Below are 14,523 nucleotides of genomic sequence, written 5' to 3' on the forward strand. Positions count from 1 at the left end.
CAAGCCCAAATGTCTACACTGCAATCTCAAGCCCTGCAACTCGGTGCCACTGATTGTTTTTATTGCAGTGTAGACATAGGCATAGTCGATACATCTGGCTCCTGAGCTGCAGTCCCTGCTACTGCAGCCCTGAGGATGGATGGTCCAGGCACTTTGTCTCTGACCTGCCCCGCCATCCCTGTCGCTGAGCTCCACTTAAACAGAGAAAGAGGATCAGGGAGCTGCGCAATGTGAACAAATGGAGGCCAGGAGGAGATTTGCTTGTGCCCCTGGTGATGAGGAATCCCCAGCTCCTCTCCCATGCCACCTCTCCCACCTGGCTATGAAGTTCTGGCTTTTGTGAACAAGCTCATTTCACCTGCCCTTTTTGTCTGTAAATCTTTTTGTATTACTGCCACACAATCCTAGAGTTGCTGTCTGTGGGCACATGTGTACACATGGCCCCTGTCCACGCTCCCCTCAAAGAGACAGCGTTGCACCATGTTTCTGAAAAAGACTCTTTGGGAACAGAACATTAAATACAAAAGCTGATTGTGACTTGTGGAACAGAGGTTAGCTGAATGCAGCTGGTGGCAGGTAGAAGCACATCTGGGCGTTTAGAGCCAGTGAAAGGGAAAAGCTGCCTTTCTTCTTAAAACAATTTTGTGTGAGCTTCTTGCTTGTGAGAAACACCAGGGGGGCAGCTCTGGAGCTCTGAGTCCATAGCAGACCTGATGCAGCCTGCGTGCAAGCTTTCTGGCTCCTGCCAACTGCCTCTCTCTGCCTCAGGGGAGGGGAGCTCAGACTTCATGCCTGTTGCTCCTGTATAGAGGAAGAGGGACAACTAGCCACTACAGATCAGCTCCCCAGCTCCTGTCACATTGCTGACTGAGAACGTGAGGCTAACTTTGAGCTGCTATAGACCTGGGCTAAGTCTGAACTGCTCTGTAACCAATCCCCTGAGACACCCAGTTCCTAAGGGATGGCTTTAAGTAGGAGACTTAAAAGCTTCACTCTCTTTAAATTACACCAAATGCATTTTCGCCCACGGAGTCACACCCACTTTGTTTGGAAAGAAAATAAGCCAAGATGCAAATGTTCCTAAGGTTTCAAAGCAAAGCTATTGGCTGATACAGTATCTCCGTCTTGCTGTCTCTAAGGAGTTAAGATGCTCTCGGAATTGGAAATGATTCGCCATGAATCTTCCCCCTGTCTGCAGGAGAGATGGCTCAGGGAACATTTTTTGCATGGCATTGTTGCCCCGCTGTGAAAACCCACCGGTTTCCCTGTTCACCTCCACCTGCTCAGGGCTCCCCAGTGGGGAGCCCAGTTCTGTGACTGCTCAGTTTCAGTTTCAGACCCTCATTCCCCACAGAGGCACTCTGTGACATGAAAGGACAAAAGCAATTGGGTTCAAGGAGGCAGACTCCTCACCAGCAGCTCCAACTTGGCCCTCACAGGGTCCTGCGCAGAATCAGACATGTCATGTTGGAAATCTGCATCCAAGTTAAGACAGTGGTGCCGGAATGCGGGGGAGGGGGCAGGAGGCTGGCCCTGTCCACTTTTCACCACGGTGGACCCTGTCCCCTTCCCCTCCTCTACCCCCCCAAGTCTCCGCCCCCCGGGTTCCCTGCCCAGAGTAGGTGGAGGTCGAGGGTCCTCCTTACTGGAAATTCTGGGAGGTGCCTCCCACAGCCTTGAAGGAGGAATGACTAGATTTGGGACCCAACTGAATTTGGGGGACAACTAAGGAATAACAGGAATGGGAGTGAGGGTCATAGGTTGAGAATTAGGGATCCAGAGGGGGACACCAAGCAGAGAACCCCAGCCAGCGCCCACTGCTCCTTGAAGCTGTCTAGGGAGCCAGTGGATGCTGCCCAGAGGAACTCTGCCCGGATGCGTGACACAAGGGAGGAACAGAAATAGGCTCCACAATCTCAGGGCACCCCCTCATCCAGCATCCTCCTCCTGGTATTGTGGATGGCCACTTTGGCCAGCGCCAGGAGGAGGCTGACAAGGAGGTCTCGCAACTTCATGGGGCCACAGACAGGGTGTGACTATATGAAGACAGGCACTACATTAGCCTTTCTCCAGTCATCTGGGACCTCCCCCGATCACCATGAGTTTTCAAAGATAATGGCCAATGGCTCTGCAATCACAGCCGCCAATTCCTTTAGCACTCTCGGATGCAACTCGTCCGGCCCCATGGACTTGTGCACGTCCAGCTTTTCTAAATAGTCCCGAACCACCTTTTTCTCCACAGAGGGCTGGTCACCTCCTCCCCATGCTGTGCTGCCCAGTGCAGTAGTCTGGGAGCTGACCTTGTTCGTGAAGACAGAGGCAAAAAAAGCATTGAGTACATTAGCTTTTTCCACATCCTCTGTCACTAGCTTGCCTCCCCATTTCACTAAGGGTCCCACACTTTCCCTGACCTTCTTCTTGTTGCTAACATACCTGTAGAAACCCTTCTTGTTACTCTTAAGATCTCTTGCTAGCTGCAACTCCCAAGTGGGATTTGGCCTTCCTGATTTCACTCCTGCATGCCTGAGCAATATTTTTATACTCCTCCCTGGTCATTTGTCCAATCTTCCACTTCTTGTAAGCTTCTTTTTTGTAAGCTTCCCATAGCTGTCCACGTGGCTCTTACCAGGTTGGGGTAAAATACATGTGGGCTCCTGTGGGGAGCCTGGGTGGGAAACCAAGGGGGTAAGGATGGGCAGGGGGCTGCTTTCTGGCTTTGCCAAGGGTGGCACCTCCGGGGGCAGAGGGAGCGAGGCATTGGGGGAAGAGCCTCAGTGGGAAGGGGCGGGGCATCGGGGGGAAGAGGAGGGGTGGGACAAGAGGTGTGGGGCCTCAAGAGCTCCTGGCCCCCTCACTTTTGGGGAGGCGCTGCTGCCCCTGAGTTGCCCCAGAGCAGTGACAAGGGGCAGGGGTCTGGGTAAAAGCTAGATCCTGGCAGTATTTTACTCCAAGTCCCCAAATTCCACTGCCTAAAGGGAGAGCAATGTCTCACCCTGCCCACTGTGAGCAGCAGCATTGCCAGGCCAATGGATAGGGCTAGGAGAGAGGAGGTGTGGGTTCCATTCCTGGCCCTACTGTTCATCTACGCTGAGGTCCTACACCATCTCACCTGTGATTCCCCACCACTACCCTTTGTCTATCTTATCTGTTTAAGAAGTTAGTTGTTTGGAGCAGGGACTGACTCAGTGTCACCAGCCCCAAGTGTGCAAAAATCAGATTGATTTAAAAATAATGACTAAAACAATGTCTGAAAATGAAAACTGAGATTCTCATGTAACCTCATGATTCCAGAAGCGGGGGATGTAAGAAAAGCACCAAATATTTGCTAAAATCCAAAATGTACTCCAGGATTCTTGGCTTTCCTTCCTGGCTTTGAGAGGAGATTGTGGCTGGTGGTCATAGACAACACATCCAAGTGCAGCAGCATCTCTGGGTGGGGACTGAACCTGGAGCCTCTTGATAGAGGAATCTGAAGCAGAACTACTTGAGACAAAGGGGCAGGACTCTTAGCCTAAAAGTTATCGCAGAGTCAAAAACCTCGGTATGTGCTCCAGCTGCTAGAGGGCAACCCAGAGCCACGGTGTGCCAGGTGATTCTAACTAGAGATGCTCCCCCTCCCTCGTTTCTTCTGAAAGTGGATGGCAAAGTGGATAAGACTTGACTCTTTTATGTCAGGCCTGGTCTGCACTAGGAATTTACATCGCTAGAGCTATGTCTCTCAGGGGTGTGAAAAATCCACACACCTCAGCAGCATAACTATACTGACCTAACCCCAGAGTAGACAGCACTAGGTCGATGGAAGAATTATTCCAGCAACCTAGCTACCGCCCCTAAGGCAGGGCTGCTCTACAAATACTGAAAACTGCACCCCCATGAGTGTGATGTGTCGTGATACTGACCTAACCCCTGTGGAGACGGTGCTGTTGATGGGAGGGCTCCTCCCGTTGCCACAGCGACTGCCTCTTAGGCGTGGTTTGACTATGCCGACGGAAAATGCTCTCCCCTGGGCATAGTAACCTCTCCACTGCAGCTTTTTTAAGTGTAGACCTGCCCTTGTGGAGGTGGATTACCTACCCTGACAAGAGCAGCTGTGCCACTGTAGCCTTTCAAGTGTAAACAAGCCCTCAGAGACAGGAGCGCTATCCTCAGCTCTGCCTAATGTGTCTCTGGGCAAGTCTACACTTAAAACGCTGCCTCCGTGCAGCCGTGCCGCTATGGCGCTTTAATGAAGACGCTCTAAGCCCAGGGAAGAGAGCTCATGGCTGAAGTTACTGCACCTCCCCGAGAGGCGGTAGCTCTGTCGGCAGGAGTGACAGTTATATGCAGTAGGTCTGTAGTGTAGACCAGGGCTCAGTGTCGATTCTCTGTTATCTAATGTCTGAATGATAGTTACTGCCCCACCCATAAAACCTTCTCAACATAAACAAAGGTTGTGAAATGTTAACAGCAAGCAGGGGAAGAGCTAGGATTTGAACTGTCACCTTTCAGTTTAGCACACCCTCTCCTTGTTTACAGGGTAACCATATTGGGTGGGTCTCACTGCTTCTCAAAATCACAGGAAGGTCAGAACTTTTTGCATCCCTAGGAGCAGGGCTGGCCCCAGACCAAATGGCGCCCCAGGCAAGGAGCATCTTCAGTCCCCCCTTGCCCATTTGTTAAACTTTTGAATACTGTATTTTTTGAATACCATGCTCAAATAAATTTGTTAGTCTCTAAGGTGCCACAAGTCCTCCTGTTCTTTTTGCATATTTTTATTGCATTTGTAGCCCATTTCAGTTCCGCAGTCTTAGAAAGTCATCAAATGTGTGTTAAGCATGGCAAAAAAAGTAACCGTATTTCTTTTATCTTGGTGTGTAGATGGGGATTCAATAGATATCTTTGGCATCTCATCAAATATGTCCTTTATTAGCTGCTGCTTACACTCTTCAAGTCTTAAAACACGGGTACACTTTTACAATTACACAATAAAAGAAGGTTTTCAGTTTCGCAGCTGGGCTCTCCCGTCACGTTGTTCTTCTCTGTCAGGGACAGAGTGGCACTAAACCAGTGAGTCGGCACAGCTCTGACCCCGCCTTTCTCCAAGCAGCACCGACACCCGCCGGCTGGCCCTGCCCAGGGGCACCGGTTGAACCCCAGAGCCCCGAGGCACAACTGTGCTGCGAACACTCGGCTCCAGCATCCGGATCCCGCCTAAGGCTGCTCGCCACCAGCCCAGAAATCGTACCGTAAACTAGAGACCGAGCCTCGCTCCTGCCGTCCCCTGCTGTATGCGGACCCCAACTAGCCTGGGGCAAGAAAACGGAAAAGTCTTCAAGGCGGCCCGAGTGCGAACGCCCGGCGTACCCGCCCCGGTTTGCTGCCCAAGCCCAGCGCCGACGCGCTTTCCCCTGGCCGTCCGTCGCACGCTCCCCGGGTGTTTGCGGCCCCGGCTGGGCGCTGCGGAAGCTGCCAGCGCGCTGCGGGGATGCCCGGCGGGCCGGACTGCAGGCAGCGCAAGTCGCAGGGCGGGGGCCCAGAGGGACCGGCTGCAGCTCGCTGCGGGTGCCGGGAGCGGTGCTGACACGGGCCGGGCCGCCTCGGGCGCTGGAGCCGGGCGCAAGGGGAGAGGCTGGGGCAGAGCGCCCGGCTGCAGGTTTCACCTCGTGGCCCGAACCCCGGAGCGGAGGCAGCTCCCCGCGCAGCGCGCCGCTCCCTTGCGTCCCGGGCAAGGGCAGGAGCTGCCAAGACCCCGCAGCTGCGGACGCCTCCGGGCAAAGGCGCTGGGCTGGGCGGGCCCAGGGGCGGGCCCAGGCGGCATCCCCGAGACCCCCTCGCCGGCCTTTGCAGGGACTGGCGCTGGGCTGCCACTGGGCACCGGCGGGCTGCGCGGGGCCGGAGGAGCATCCCGCACGCTGGAGCCGGGCCGCCGGGCCGAGCGGCTCCGGGAGCAGCAACGCGCCCGCTCCTCGGCTGGCGGCCCCGGCGCTCCCCGGGCAACTGCGGCAGGAGAGAGCAGGGGGCCCGGAGAACCAGCGGGTAAGTGCCTGCACGCGGTGCGGTCCCGGGGATGGGGTGGCCCCGGAGCGCCCTGGACCGGGGTCTGACTGCGGGGACTCCCCTGGGAGAGCGGGGAGGGCACAGGGCTGGCCCAGCCGGTTTGTGCTCAGAGGGCCCACGCAGGGATGTGAATGTGTAAGGAGAATTTAGCTGCCTAGCTTTCCCCTCTCAGGAAAAGTCCCTGGGGAGATTAAGGCACAGGGGACCCCACCCAAGGATTCCTGCATCCAGCCGGAACGTCTGATGAAGCACGAGCAGATCTTTTTGAAGACATTGACCTCGATTTAAAGCCACCCAGGGATAGACATTTTACCCCATCCCTTAGTAATCGTTTCCAATTGTTAATCGCTAACGCTGGTCAAAAACTTGTCAACAAAACTTTTTCCATCAAAAAATGCGGTTTTTTCAAAACCAGAATGTTTCATGGAACCAGATTGCTTTGGTTGGAAATGTTGTCAGGAAGGTTTCTAAGGTCTGGTATAAAAATTCTGGTCAGAGAGAGATGGGACCCACACCAGAATAGCCAAGAGGGAGGGACTGCCTACATTGACATGAGTGTCCTCATCAGCAGGCTGCAGTCAGTCTCTCTGGCAGGTCCAGCAGCAAATATCACCAATGACTGGTGATGGGACACTAGATGGGGCGGGCTCTGAGTGACTACAGAGAATTTTTTCCACCTGTCTGGCTGGTGAGTCTTGTCCACATGCTCAGGGTCTAACTGATCGCCATATCTGGGGCCAGGAAGGAATTTCCCCCACCTCAGAGTGGCAGAGACCCTGGGATTATTTCCTCTTCCTCTGCAGCATGGGGCATGGGTCACTCACTGGTTTAAACTAGTGTAAATGGTGGAGTCTCTGTAACTTGAAGTTTTTCAACCATGATTTGAGGACGTCAGTAACTCAGCCAGAGGTTCTGGGTCTGTTACAGGAGCGGGTAGGCCAGGTTCTGTGGTTTGCCAGGTGCAGGTCAGACGAGATGATCGCAATGGTTCATTCTGACCTTAAAGTCTCTGAGTCTAAGAGGTTAGGGCTCTTCCCCCCCCCCCCCCCAACCACACCTCCCCGAAAAAAGATTTCCCAAAGGTCTTGGTTAAATTGTTCGTGAAATGGAATAGTTTTGTTTTCCAGCGAGCCCTCTTAATTTCCCTCACTGTTAAAAATGTGTCTGGTATTTGCAGTCTGAACTTTGCTGTCTTCAACTTTCATCTACTGGATCTTGTTTTGCCTTTGTCTGCTAAGTTAAAGAGCCCTACAATATAAATCACCTCTTAAGTAAACTAAACAGATAGATGCTCACCAGAGCCGGACACACTACACTGTAATGGTCGCAGCAATGCCGGATCCAGAGGTGGTACCACTTCCCTACTTCTCAGTGACCTCCCCTTGTTAATATACTTAGCCTCCGCGTGGCACTGGGAGCTGCTCTCCACCATGGCCGCTCAGTCCCTTTCTGAGTCCTGCTTTGCAGGCAACATCCCCCACTCCCATCCTGCAAGTTTCACCGATATTGTTTGTTCCTGGCACCAGATGGGACCCATCCGACACTGATGCAGATTTCAGGGCATTGAGGTTTCTCCAGTATTCAGGGAGCAAGAACAGCTCCACTTCAGGTTTCAGAGTAGCAGCTGTGTTGGTCTGTATTCGCAAAAAGAAAAGGAGTACTTGTGGCACCTTAGAGACTAACCAATTTATTTGAGCATGAGCTCCACTTCACACATCCCAGCTCTGCTTTCCTGACGATTTTTTAATTTATTTTAAACCATTCCGAAATGCTTTTGTTGTTGTAAATCTAAATCTGCACTACCCCCTAGTGGCTAACATTGGCCAAGCAGCTAGTGCCTGCCTCTTCTCACCCTCTTTTGGACACGTTTCAGAGTAGCAGACTTAGAGACTAACAAATTTATCTGAGCGTAAGCTTTTGTGAGCTACAGCTCACTTCATTGGATGCAGTTCATGAAAGCTTATGCTCTAATAAATGTGTTAGTCTCTAAGGTGGCACAAGTCCTCCTTTTCTTTTGGACAGTGGGCACTATGGGGCATTCACTGACCACAGAGGAGGAAGGATTGTTTGGGAGATGAGAATACGGGAGCCATTGCTTATGACAATCACATCCTCCTTGACAGGAGCTAATGGGTAATGTTTTCAAAAGCCCATAAGTGATTTAGGCTCAATAGCCCCTTTGACTTTCAATGAGAATTAGACACTAAGTGCTTAAGAGATGCTCTGCAGAGGGATGTTTTGTCACATTCTTGTCTGGTGGTTTGGTTTAAAATGCCCCTTGGCCATACAATGCAAATCTTTTTTCACATTATCTGGCAACTTTTAGAGACTTGCCTAACCCACTTTGAACATAGATTAAGTCTCTCTCGGGATGAGTTTGTGTAGAAAAAGGTTCACGTGGATGTGCCTGCATTTTGGATTAATTTAGTCCTCCCATTGCTCTCCCACACTGCATTGCTGCACACCTGGATGGATCTGTCTGTTTACCTGTGTGCCTGCCACTATGCTGGGGTCAAGTTGACTGGATATCACCTCCCTATTTAGATACTGGTACACAGCCCAGTGTGCCCCATTTGCAGTTACACACTCTGGAGTCGAATGCCTTTCTCACCGTTACAGCAGTCAGGCCTCATGCTTCCATGTGGAGCTGTGCAGAGACCATGGATTTCCCTGAAACCTGGGATAGGAGACAGACCAGTCCTGCTTTAACAGCAGCCAAGCCTTATGAGCATCTAGCGAAGGGAGAGGGGGCATTCTGGAGACAAGCTCCAGTGTCACAAAAAAGGAAAGGAGCTGTGGAAGAATTATAGAAACAAGGACAGCACTAGACCCTCCAGCCACACTCCCAGCACCTGCCCCACTGTCACAGAGCAAGACCCAGACTAGAGTTTTGCCAAGGAGGTGACCACCAAACCCCAGTATTCTGTGGACAGCACCGAAGGCTCCCAAGAGACCTGGACCCCATCCAGGACCCCGATAAGGAGGAGATTTCCCTGGAAAGCCAGGATCTCTTCCCCACACAAATGACCTAGGCAGACCCCAAGGAAAAGGCCGTGTCAGAGATGGATGCCCAGACCCAGGCCGATGGCCAGCCTGACAGTGCTGGGGCGGGGAGCACAGCCTGGAAGTAGTATGTTCTGTGTTATAATACAACCATACAGGGTGTTAAATAACCTCTCCTCTGGGCAGGGGCGCTGGAACAATTTGTATCATGGGGGTGCTAAGAGCCAATGAACCAAACTGTAAACCCTGCATGTAATGGAAACCACTTCAAGCCAGGGGGTGCGGCAGCAACCCCAGTACGCCTGGTTCCAGCACCTATGCCTCTGGGAGCCCAATGGCCACTGTCATTTGGGGCAGATGTGGACAAAGAGCCATATTGGCTTTTGTCTCCCCCACACCCATCTGTTAGCCGATGGCCAGGGATGTTTGGTGAGGTGCCAGCTATGCCCGTTTTATACCATCCGTGACTTTAACCGCTAGGACGCACTGTCCCTTCGCGGCGGGCAGCCCGGGCTAGGCTGACGGATGCCCCAAGGTCCTAACCACCCGTGACTTTAACTGCTAGAGCTCAGAGCTCCTTCGCAGCGGGCAGTCAACACTGACTGACAGGTGCCCCAATGGCAGCACTAAGAGCCTCTCCACACCCGTGACTTTAACTGCTAGAGCTCAGAGCTCCTTCGCAGCGGGCAGTCAGGATTGACTGACAGGTGCCCCAAGAGTTTGCCCCGTGGAGGCGGCACAACTCAACGCTAGGCTCTTAGTACTCTCACCTAATGGCCAGGCTTTATAGCCAAAACGGCTGAGGTTCTTTAATTGTGTTGGCTGCTTTACAGTAAACCAGAGAAACAAGTCAGGCTTATGCATAAATGGTTACCAAAATTTATTAAACTAGATTCTAATCATGTGGTTACAAAATTGCTAGTGCCTACTTATTTAAATGTAGAGATGTTACACACACAAACAAGTTACAAAACTGAAGCTACAATCCCAAAGAAAGAAAACAAAGTATAGAGCTCTATTTCAAAACATGTGTACACTAAAGATAGGAGATCAGGTGTGGGTGCTTCTTACCCTCCTTGCATCTCTCGATTCCAGCGGTGCCAAGCCAGGATCGGTCACTCAATTCCGCGGAAAGACGAATAAGGGACAAGGCTTAGGGACCCTCTTAGCTGCAGAAGCCTTGGGAGGCTGTCACTTATCTGACCAGCAGATAGATAGTGAAAAGCACTCAAAAATCATGGTGCTGTAGGTCCCCTACTTATACCTCTGTACTCCTTTATTCTCTTTCTCCTTTCTTATGCCAAATTGGGGCTGGTCTGTCTGGGCGACACCAGCTCTCGCAAGAGTAGTTCACACTTGCAAGGGAGAGAAACAATAAGTTTCGACTACCGGACATTCCTTTTATTAGGGTAAATATTTTCCCACCTAGGATGTTGGTGTGTGTGCATCATGCTATTTAGTAGGGGCTAAGAGCCATGTCTGTCACAGCACCTCTGCCTGCTGTGAGCCTAATCGTTGTATATGTTCCCAGAGGCACATTGTAGCAGCACACCTGTGCTTTTCACAGCTTCAAAGGCTGTGCTGGAATTTATGTTAAGTGCCCTGTTTTGGCTTCCGCAATGCTGGTCTGAGAGGGGGGGCTGGCTGTCTGGCTACACCATCCTGACACACACATGCTCAAAATGGCATCTGTGCCAGAGACTTTAAGCTCTACAACACTTATTTCTCTGAAATATCAAATCCCACATCCACTGGCCACACTGACACCCCATTCCCCTTTCCCTCCCACTCCCAGACAACCGCTGCCATCCCACGTGCTCGACTGCGACGGTAGGATTTAAGCTGTACAGCGTTTATTTCTCTGAAATATCAAAACATTCCTTCTCCCTCCCAATAATCCACCACTCCCGCTAGGGTGACCAGTTGTCCCGATTTTATAGGGAGAGTCCCAATTTTGGGGGCTTTTTCTTATATAGGCTCCTATTACCCCCCCACCCCCGTCTCGATTTTTTACTCTTGCTACCTAGTCACCCTACCCCCCCCACACATACACATACTCAAGCTGGCAGCACCACAGGGGTTAAAAATCAATCACATGGTGATGCACACATGTGTATGGAAAAGGCAGATAGAGAAAGAGAAAATACAATATCAAAAGTACTTTGCTTCTTCCCATTTGAGAATGCTCTGAGATTTCAGCTTCCTTAGCTAAACGTTTCCCAAAGTGAGATATTTCAAAATGCATAGAGATTAGAAGGCACTCAGTGTCTTTTAAGCAGACTCTTTGCGTTGTTAACCCCTTGGGTTTAGAACAATAACTGCAGAAGTCTACTTATTTTGCAGTGCACTTTGTGCTGATCTGCAGATGTTATAAAGGAGGAATTAAGGCGAAGTAGTGCTCTATCTTGGCACAGACATGGCAAGGCAAAGCAGGGCTGCCTGGATCGGTGATGTAACTCTCCAGAATGGTCCTTCCAGAGCTATTGCAGGACAGGTTTGCAACATTACTGCCTAGCTTTCTGGTCTGCCTAGCATCTTTTTTTGAATATGCCCCTTCTCTGCCTCTTAGCCTCCAAAAAAAGGACAGCCTGCAGAGGTGCCCATGCAATTATTACCCGGCCTCCTGTGCCCCCTCCCACTCCCACCCACACCCCAACCCTAAGCCCACCACCAATCCGGGATTGGTGCAGTGTTCCTGTGCAGAGGAGTAGTAAGGTGGAAAACTTCCACTTCCTTACCATCTCCAAGCTCATCCCAAACTGGAAAGCGACTAATGGTGTTCCAAAATTGAGGAAGAAGCAATATGTTATCATTATTGCCATGGAGACCTGGACCAATACAATGACTTTGTTCTGCATCTCCGCTCTCCCAGCTTCTACACATGACATGCTGTGCCCTCCCACCCCCTGGCAGGAGCATTATCAACCCCACAATGCCTGGCTAATCTGCAGGTCAAGAAAAGGAAGACACAAGATGAGATGTTTGGGGACCTTATGTCTGCATCCCAGAAAAGGGATAAGAAGACAGAGGAGTGAAGGGAAGGTCTCCTTGCAGAGATAGAGACAGAAAGTTGACATAGGGCAGCACTGAGAAAGACAGAGACATGCAGAAACAGGTGTTGGAGTTGATGCAGAAGCAGACAATCCTGTTGGAAAATATTCTGGTTTAATGTTCCTGCCCAGCTCCTCAACCCAGCCATCTTCTGTAGCCCATGGGGAGCAACATATATGGGGAGCAGCAGTACACTTCCCCAAGTTGCAGCCACAGGCACATCCCTTCCCACTCCACACACCAAGACCACAAGCACAGAGAACACCTTCACTCATTCAGCCCACCTTCACTCCTGCAGCTACAGCTGATGAGTTCTGCCCTGGCCATTCTATACCCCAAGACAAGGGGCAACATGAAAAAATCCTGCACCTATACATCTGTGACCAGAGGAGCACAAACGTGCACTCTGTACCTTAGGCAAGCCTGCCTCATCTGCACTGATGTGTTCCGTAAAGCTTGCACTGTTTCTTGTTGTGGTTTATGTTCCACTGGGTTTAAGTTTGCCTTGTATGTGTTCAGCTTCTCGGAACATGTTCATAGCATTCTGAAAGTCTCTGCACCTCTGCTCCCACCCATTGGGGAGGCGCTGTCCCTGCTCTCGCAGATGTTGTGCAAAACACAGCACACAGTGATCACATGATGCAGATTCTGCACAAAAGCCTTCCGTCTCATCACGAGACAATGCCATCTCCCTTTCAGCCTTCCAAATGCCCCCTCCACTGTCATTCTGCAGCTACTCAGGGTACAGCTGAACAGCTCCTTTCTCCTGTCCGCGTACGTAGTAAAAGCTTCATAAGTCAGGAAAGCTGAGAGTAAGCTGGGTCTCATAGAACCATAGGGTTAGAAGAGACCACAAGGGTCATCTCGTCTAACCCCCTGCCTGAACCATCCATGCCAGGAGGCTATCCAGCCTCCATTTGCAAACCTCCGGTGGAGGAGCTTCCATCACCTCCCTAGGCATCTGTTCCATTGTCCTACTGTTCTTTCCGTTAGGAAGTTTATCCTGAGATTTAATCTAAATCTGCTCTGCTGTAGTTTGAACCCATTGCCTCCTGTCCTGCCATATATGGCAAAAGAGAACAACTTTTCTCCATCTTTTTTATGGGAACCTTTCAAATATCTGAAGACAGCAACCATATCCCTCCTTAATCTCCTCTTCCAAACTAAATATACCCAGTCACTTCAGCCTTTGCTCATATGACTTGCATTCCATCCCTTTGATCATCTTTGTCACTTGCCTCTGGATCGTTTCCAGTTTCTCTACATCCTGTCTATACATTGGTGACCAAAACTGGACACCATACTCCAGCTGAGACCTAACCGCACCGAGGAAAGCGGTACCATCACCTCCTGTGACTTCCATGATGTGCATCTGCTAATGCAGCCTAAACTTACATTTCTTTTTTTGCAATAGCACCGCATTGCTGACTTATGTTGAGGTTGTGATCCATCATATCTCCCAGATCCTTCCTCCATTCTGTCATTGTGCTTTTGGGTTTTTCTTCCCTAAGTGGAGCACTTTACAATGGTTTTTGTTGAATTTCATTTTTGTCGTCTATAGCCCAGTTCTCCAATGTATCAAAATCCTTCTGAATTTTAGCTCTGTCCTCCAAAGTATTGGCCACCCCCCTTAGTTTTGTGTCATTTGTAAATTCAATCAATGCGCTCTGTATTAACTCCAGACCTAGAACAGATCCCCGTGGAACCCCACATGATACCTCTCTCCAATCTGACATCATTCCATTAATAGTGACTCTTTGTTTGTAGTTGTTTAACCCGTTATGTATTCACTTAATGGTAGTTCCGCCAAGCCCGCATTTCTCCAGCTTACTTATCAGAATGTCATGTGGGAAGTCCAGTATGTTATATTCACTGCATTCCCCCGTCCACCAAATCAGTCTCCCTGTCAAAGAAGGAAATCAAGCTGGTTTGGCATAATTTGTTTGTGGTAAATCCAGGCTGGCTGCTAGTGATCAGCCCTTCATCCTCCAGATATTTGCAAATTGAGTGTTTTCTACATTGCTTTAGTAACTTCCCAGGTACTGAGGTCAGTCTGACTGGCCTGTAGTTCCCTGGCTCCTCCTTTTCCCCCTTTTTAAAGGAGATGGGCACTACGTTAGCCCTTCTCCAGGCTTCCGGGACCTCTCCTGTCATCCATGAGTTTGTAAATATTATTGCCAGTGGCTCTGAGATTTCTTCAGCTAATTCCTTCAGTACCCTGGGGTAAATAGCATCCAGCCCCACTGATTAGAGTTCATTCAAATTGATCGGAAGATCTCTGACATGTTCTTTACTTACCCCGATCTGCATCCCTTCCCCTTTATTGTCTATGGTAACTTCGCTAATCGTCCGGTCACATGTTATTTTTTGGGAGAAGACTGAAGCAAAGTCGGGAGTGAGCGACTCCGCCTGCCTATCATCTTCCGTTATCAG

The 14,523-nt window shown here is 50.6% G+C and overlaps 1 protein-coding gene across 4 annotated transcripts in view; it reads left to right on the plus strand.

Moving 5' to 3' along the window:
• Positions 1–5,878: 5,878 nt before the first annotated feature.
• LOC141974671 (5-hydroxytryptamine receptor 1D-like) overlaps positions 5,879–14,523 on the plus strand; it is a 146,462-nt gene continuing 137,817 nt past the window's right edge. For 3 of the 4 annotated variants that reach the window (XM_074934594.1, XM_074934595.1, XM_074934596.1), the window contains exon 1: positions 5,879–6,015. The gene's annotated coding sequence lies outside the window, so the exon portion shown is untranslated. The remainder of the gene's footprint in view (positions 6,016–14,523) is intronic. The other variant, XM_074934593.1, reaches the window with a different exon arrangement.

The sequence above is a fragment of the Natator depressus genome, chromosome 19 (assembly GCF_965152275.1).
Source record: "Natator depressus isolate rNatDep1 chromosome 19, rNatDep2.hap1, whole genome shotgun sequence".
NCBI lineage: Eukaryota > Metazoa > Chordata > Testudines > Cheloniidae > Natator > Natator depressus.